The sequence below is a fragment of the Lissotriton helveticus genome, chromosome 9 (assembly GCF_964261635.1).
Source record: "Lissotriton helveticus chromosome 9, aLisHel1.1, whole genome shotgun sequence".
NCBI classification, from domain to species: Eukaryota; Metazoa; Chordata; class Amphibia; order Caudata; family Salamandridae; genus Lissotriton; species Lissotriton helveticus.
The window spans coordinates 710342828-710350327 of NC_136070.1; positions in this window are offsets into that span (position 1 = coordinate 710342828).

Genomic DNA, 7500 nt, shown 5'->3' on the forward strand with positions numbered 1-7500 from the left:
GCCCTCGCTGGGATCCGGGAGGCAAATGGCACCTCATCGGGACTTCCAGGGAAGTTCGGCCATCTGGTCGCCCCCATTGGAAAGCATTGCGGGCGACCAGATGGCCGAGGCGATCCGGGAGACCAGATGGCCGAGGGGATCCTGGAGACCAGATGGCCGAGGGGATCCGGGAGACCAGATGGCCGAGGGGATCCGGGCGACCAGATGGCCGGGCACGAAAGGGACGCCATCCGGTCGCCCCGTGCCCCCACGAAGGAGGGAGCGGGCGCCCGGGGCATGGCGGGCCGGAGGCCCGGGGCCCCAGCCGGGCCACAGCCATGGAGGCTGCCAGGGGCCGGCGGGCCCTCCGACCCGGGGCCCGCTTACACCTTGACAAGCAGGGGAGGCCTGCAAGGGACCGACGGACCCCTGTCCTGGGCCCTGGGTGGAGCGGCAGCCCGGGGGACCGGGCCCAGGGCCGGAGCGCCCGACCCGGGGCCCCGACCGGGCCCCTGGACCCAGCCGGGGCTCCCAGGCCCGGAGGCACAGGGGAAGCCTCCCCGGGCCCGCCGGACCCCGTCCCGGGCACCCTGCCCCGCGGCAGGACCCAGGACGGAGCCCGGGGTGGGGAGGCCACCCTCCCCGGGGCCCTCAGGGGCCCCGGATGGAGCTCCTGAACACAGACAAGCAAGGGGAGGCTCCCCGGGCACATCGGAACCCCTTTCCGGGCCCTTGGCAGTGCGGCAGGCTGGGAGACAGGGCCCAGGGCCTGAGCACCCGACCCGGGGCCCGCCCGGGCCCCTGGACCCAGCCGGGGCTCCCAAGCCCGGAGGCGCATGGGACGCCTCCCCGGTCCCTCCGGACCCCGTCCCGGGCACCCTGCCACGCAGCAGGACCAAGGACAGAGCCCGGGGTGGGGGGGCCGCCCTCCCCGGGCCCTCGGGGGCCCTAGCCACTGCTCCTGAACCCAGCCAAGCAAGGGGAGGCTCCCCGGGCACACCGGAACCCCTTCCCGGGCCCTTGGCAGTGCGGCAGGCTGGGAGACAGGGCCCAGGGCCGGAGAAACCAACCCGGGGCCCGGCCGGGCCCCTGGACGCAGCCGGGGCTCCCAAGCCCGGAGGTGCATGGGACGCCTCCCCGGTCCCTCCGGACCCCGTCCCGGGCACCCTGCCACGCAGCAGGACCAAGGACAGAGCCCGGGGTGGGGAGGCCGCCCTCCCCGGGCCCTCAGGGGCCCTAGCCACTGCTCCTGAACCCAGCCAAGCAAGGGGAGGCTCCCCGGGCACATCGGAACCCCTTCCCGGGCCCTTGGCAGTGCGGCACGCTGGGAGACAGGGCCCAGGGCCGGAGAAACCGACCCGGGGCCCGGCCGGGCCCCTGGACGCAGCCGGGGCTCCCAAGCCCGGAGGTGCATGGGACGCCTCCCCGGTCCCTCCGGACCCCGTCCCGGGCACCCTGCCACGCAGCAGGACCAAGGACAGAGCCCGGGGTGGGGAGGCCACCCTCCCCGGGCCCTCAGGGGCCCTAGCCACTGCTCCTGAACCCCGCCAAGCAAGGGGAGGCTCCCCGGGCACACCGGAACCCCTTCCCGGGCCCTTGGCAGTGCGGCAGGCTGGGAGACAGGGCCCAGGGCCGGAGAAACCGACCCGGGGCCCGGCCGGGCCCCTGGACGCAGCCGGGGCTCCCAAGCCCGGAGGTGCATGGGACGCCTCCCCGGTCCCCATCCCGGGCACCCTGCCACGCAGCAGGACCAAGGACAGAGCCCGGGGTGGGGAGGCCGCCCTCCCCGGGCCCTCAGGGGCCCTAGCCACTGCTCCTGAACCCAGCCAAGCAAGGGGAGGCTCCCCGGGCACACCGGAACCCCTTTCCGGGCCCTTGGCAGTGCGGCAGGCTGGGAGACAGGGCCCAGGGCCGTGGCACCCGACCCGGGGCCCGGCCGGGCCCCTGGACCCAGCCTGGGCTCCCAAGCCCGGAGGCGCAGGGGGAAGCCTCCCCGGGCCCTCCAGGACCCCGTCCCGGGCACCCTGCCACGCAGCAGGACCAAGGACAGCGCCCGGGATGGGGAGGCCGCCCTCCCCTGGACCTCAGGCCTTCCATGTCAGCCCGGCAATCTGGTCGCCCCATTGGAAAGCATTGCGCGCTACTATTGCAAACACATTATCTACCGGACTTGCTCTAGATGGCGCTCCAACATAAGGAATGTACCAACACCTTCCCTACTGGAATCGTGACGAGCAGGAGCCGTCATTAGCACTGAAGGGGCTAGTATATCAACACTTTCCCTCCTGTTGCGCAGGTTGGAGTTTGAAAAATAGATGGTATTATGCCTTTAGTTTGTGTGTCCTCTAGATCAAGTTGATCTACTGACTTGCGATGCCAAGGCATCTCGCTGTAAAGGAATGCGATGTCACAGCATGCATTTGTGCATTCGAATAGATGGCCGCCTATAACCCCTTCGCTGCGGCGGGTTTTCAAATGGGTTTGGGCATGGAGCTGCCCGGGACCCGTGGAGCCCGTCCTGGGCACTCTGACCTGCTGTTGGCCCGGGGGAGGACTGCCCGGGACCCGTGGAGCCCGTCCTGGGCACTCTGACAAGCTGTTGGCCCGGGGAAGGGAGCCCCAGACGACCGGGACCTGTGGAGCCCGTCCTGGGCACTCCTGTATGCCGTTGGCCCGGGGAAGGGAGCCCCGGACGTCCGGGTCCCGTGGAACTCGTCCTGGGCACTCTGACATGCCGCTGGCCCGGGGAAGGGTGCCCCGGACGCCCGGGGCCCGTAGCCCGTCCTGGGCACTCTGACAAGCCGTTGGCCCGGGGAAGGGAGCCCTGGACGCCCGGGACCCGTGGAGCCCGTCCTGGGCACTCTGGAATGCTTTGGCCCGGGGAAGGGAGCCCCGGACGCCCGGGGGAGGACTGCCCGGGACCCGTGGAACTGGTCCTGGGCACTTTTACATGCCGTCGGTCTGGAGGTGGGTGCCCTGGACGCCCGGGGGAGGCCTGCCCGGGACCCGTGGAGCCCTTCCCGGGTACTTTGCCAATGCCGTTGGCCTCATGGAGATGGTTGCCCCGGACGCGTCCGGGGGAGGCCTGCGCGGGACCCATGGAGCCCGTCCTGGGCATTGAGCCATGCCGTTGGCCTGGAGATGGGAGCCCCGGACGCCCGGGGGAGGACTGCCCGGTACCCGTGGATCCCGTCCTGGGCTCTTTGACATGCCGTCGGCCTGGAGGTGGGAGCCCCGGACGCCCGGGAGCGGGCTGCCCGGGACCCATGGAGCCCGTCCTGGACACTTTGACATGCCGTCGGCCTGGAGGAGGGTGCCCGGGACGCCCGTGGGAAGCCTGGTCGGGACCCGTGGAGCCCTTCCCGGGTACTTTGCCAATGCCGTTGGCCTCCTGGAGATGTGTGCCCCGAACGCCCGGGGGGAGGGCTGCCCGGGGCCCGTGGAGCCCGCCCTGGGCACTTTGACATGCCTTCGTCCTGGAGGTGGGAGCCCCGGACGCCCGGGGGAGGGCTGCCCGGGACCCATGGAGCCCTTCCCGGTTACTCTGCCATCCCGTTGGCCTCCTGGAGATGGGTGCCCCGGACGCCCGGGGGAGGTCTGTCCGGGGCCCATGGAGCCCGTCCTGGGCAGTGTGACATGCCGTCGGCCTGGAGGTGGGAGCCCCGGACGCCCGGGGGAGGGCTGCCCGGGACCCATGGAGCCCTTCCCGGTTACTCTGCCATCCCGTTGGCCTCCTGGAGATGGGTGCCCCGGACGCCCGGGGGAGGTCTGTCCGGGGCCCATGGAGCCCGTCCTGGGCAGTGTGACATGCCGTCGGCCTGGAGGTGGGAGCCCCGGACGCCCGGGGGAAGGCTGCCCGGGACCCGTGGAGCCCTTCCCGGGTACTTTGCCATCCCGTTGGCCTCCTGGAGATGGGTGCCCCGGACGCCCGGGGGGAGGTCTGTCCGGGGCCCATGGAGCCCGTCCTGGGCAGTGTGACATGCCGTCGGCCTGGAGGTGGGAGCCCCGGACGCCCGGGGGAAGGCTGCCCGGGACCCGTGGAGCCCTTCCCGGGTACTTTGCCATCCCATTGGCCTCCTGGAGATGGGTGCCCCGGACGCCCAGGGGCGGTCTGTCCGGGACACGTGGAGCCCGTCCTGGGCATTGAGCCATGCCGTTGGCCCGGAGAATGGAGCCCCCAGACGCCCGGGGGAGGTGTTGCCCAGGCATATCTCATCTGGTCCCCCGGGCAGAGAACCACCAGCCCTGGAGAGGTGTCCGGGCGTACCCTGCCCCTAGTAATCCGGAGGGAAATTACCCCCCTTTCTTGCAATCCGTGCACGCGAGGTGACAGAGGGGACCCAAGGCGTAAAAGAACCCGACCTCATGGAGCCCTAGCTGGGATCCGGGAGGCGAATGGCACCTCATCGGGACTTCCAGGGAAGCCCAGCCATCTGGTCGCCCCATTGGAAAGCATCGCGGGCGACCAGATGGCCGGGATCGAAAGGACTCCCAGCTCCCCATCCATCCCAAGCCTTCGCGGTGGGGTTCCTGACTTCCTGCCCACGCAAGGCAGGGCTCTTGGACCCCGGCTGGGCCTCAGGCGCAGGTTGGACCACCGGAGCTCTAGGGCCCGGACGACCTGGGGGGAGGAATGCCCGGGACCCGTGGAGCCCGTCCTGGGTACTTTGACATGCCGTCGGCCTGGAGGTGGGTGCCCCGGACGCCCGGGGGAAGCTGCCCGGGACCCATGGAGCCCGTCCTGGGTACTTTGACATTCCGTCGGCCTGGAGGTGGGAGCCCCGGATGCCCGGGGAGAGGTCTGCCCGGGACCCATGGAGCCCGTCCTGGGTACTTTGCCTATGCCGTTGGCCTCATGGAGACGGGTGTCCCAGACGCCCGGGGGAGGACTGTCCCAGACTCATGGAGCCCGTCCTGGGCACTTTGACATGCCGTCTGCCTGGAGGTGGGAGCCCCGGACGCCCGGGGGAGGGCTGCCCGGGACCCATGGAGCCCGACCCGGGCACGCTGCCATGCCGTCAGCCTGGATGGAGCCCCGGACGTCCGGGGTACGAGTGACCGGGACGCATGGAGCCCGTCCTGGGCACTTTTCCGTGCCTTCGGCCTGGAGCCCCCAGACACCCAGGGGAGGGCCACCGTGAAAACCATGGAGCCCGACCCGGGCACTCTGCCATACCGTCAGCCTAGATGGAGCCCCGGACGCCCAGGGGACGAATGCCCGGGACGCATGGAGCCCGTCCTGGGCACTTTTCCATGCATTCGGCCTGGAGCCCCCAGACACCCAGGGGAGGACATCCCTGGAAACCATGGATCACGACCCGGGCACTCTGCCATGCCGTCAGCCTGGATGGAGCCCCGGACGCCCGGGGGATGAATGCCCGGGACGCATGGAGCCTGTCCTGGGCACTTTTCCATGCCGTCAGCCTGGATGGAGCCCCGGACGCCCGGGTGACGACTGCCCAGGAGCCATGGAGCCCGTCCTGGGCAATTTGACATGCGGTTGGCCTGGAGGAAGGAAGCCCCGGGTGGCCTAGGGAGGTGTTGCCCAGGCATAGCCCATCTGGTCCCCATGGCAGAGAACCGCCAGCCTCGGAGGGGTGTCCGGGCGTACCCTTCTCCCTAGTAATCCAGAGGAAAATTACCCCCTTTTCTTGTAATCTGTGCACGCGAGGTGACAGAGGGGACCCAAGGCGCGAATGTACCCGACCTCCTGGAGCCCTCGCTGGGATCCGGGCGGCGAATGGCACCTCATCGGGACTTCCAGGGAAGTTCGGCCATCTGGTCGCCCTTATAGGAAAGCGTTGCGGGCGACCAGATGCCCGAGGGGATCCGGACGACCAGATGGCCGAGGGAATCTGGGCGATCAGATGGCTGGACACGGAAGTGAAGCCGCCTGGACTCTCCCGACCCTGTCCCTGTCCCCGTCCCCGTCCCCGTCCCGGGACGAATGCCCGGGACGCATGGAGCCCGTCCTGGGCACTTTTCCATGCCTTCGGCCTGGAGCCCCCAGACACCCAGGGGAGGACCACCGTGAAAACCATGGAGCCCGACCCGGGCACTCTGCTATACCGTCAGCCTGGATTGAGCCCCGGACGCCCGGGGGACGAATGCCCGGGACGCATGGAGCCCGTCCTGGGCACTTTTCCATGCCTTCAGCCTGGAGCCCCCAGACACCCAGGGGAGGACCACCGTGAAAACCATGGAGCCCGACCCGGGCACTCTGCCATACCGTCAGCCTGGATGGAGCCCCGGACGCCCGGGGGACGAATGCCCGGGACGCATGGAGCCCGTCCTGGCCACTTTTCCATGCCGCCGGGGTGGATGGAGCCCCGGGCGCCCAGGGGACGACTGCCCAAGAGCCATGGAGCCCGTCCTGGGCAATTTGACATGCCGTCGGCCTGGCGGAAGGAAGCCCCGGGTGGCCTAGGGAGGTGTTACCCAGGCATAGCCTATCTGGTCCCCATGGCAGAGAACCACCAGCCTTGGAGGGGTGTCTGGGCGTACCCTGTCCCTAGTAATCCGGAGGGAAATTACCCCCCTTTCTTGCAATCCGTGCACGCGAGGTGACAGAGGGGACCCAAGGCGTAAAAGAACCCGACCTCATGGAGCCCTAGCTGGGATCTGGGAGGCGAATGGCACCTCATCGGGACTTCCAGGGAAGTTCGGCCATCTGGTCGTCGATTTGTCGAGCCCTGGGAGAGAACTGGGGCTCGGCAGGGCCAGGGTGCCAGCAGGTCCCAGTCTGCCAGGTAACCAGGTCTGGGGATATGCTGCCCATGCGCTGCCGGGGCCCGGGCATGACCTCCGGTGGGCCCTCAGGTGCGTCAGTCTGGCACGGGGAGGCTCTGAACCTGCTTGGCTGGGGCCAGGGCTCCACAAATCCACTCGCCCGCTCGACCGGGGCCTAAACGGCGTCCTGCTCATGGCGGGCTTGGGGCTTAGCTTCCAAACCCTACCCCCAGGCCAGGGAGAGCCTCTGCAGGCCCCGATGGACCCCAGCACCCGGAACCTCAGCTGGATTGCAGGACGGGGGCTCCAGCACCCCGGGACCTGCCGGACAGAGTTAAAGCCCCGGGCCCGGTCCCATGTTCCGAACCCTAGCCAGGCCGGGGAATGCCTCCCCAGGCCCAGAGGGATCCTAGCGCCCAGGCCCTCGACTGGCTTGCAGGACAGGGGGCTCCAGCACCCTCGGGGCCTGCCAGATGGAGTTCAAGCCCCGGGCCAGGTCCCAGCTTCCAAACCCTAGCAAGGCTGGGGAGAGCCTCCCCGGGCCCCGGTGGAGCCCCGTCCCCAGCGCCCGGACCCTCTGGTGGCCTGCGGGACGGGGGGCTTGCACACCCCGGGGCCGGCCGGCCGGAGCTCAAGCCCCGGGCCCGGTCCCACCATCCGAATCCTATCCAGGCTGGTGTGAGCCTCCCCGGGCCCCGGTGGAGCCCAGTCCCCAGCGCCCGGACCCTCTGGTGGCCTGCGGGACGGGGGGCTCGCGCACCCCGGGGCCGGCCGGCGCTCAAGCCCCGGGCC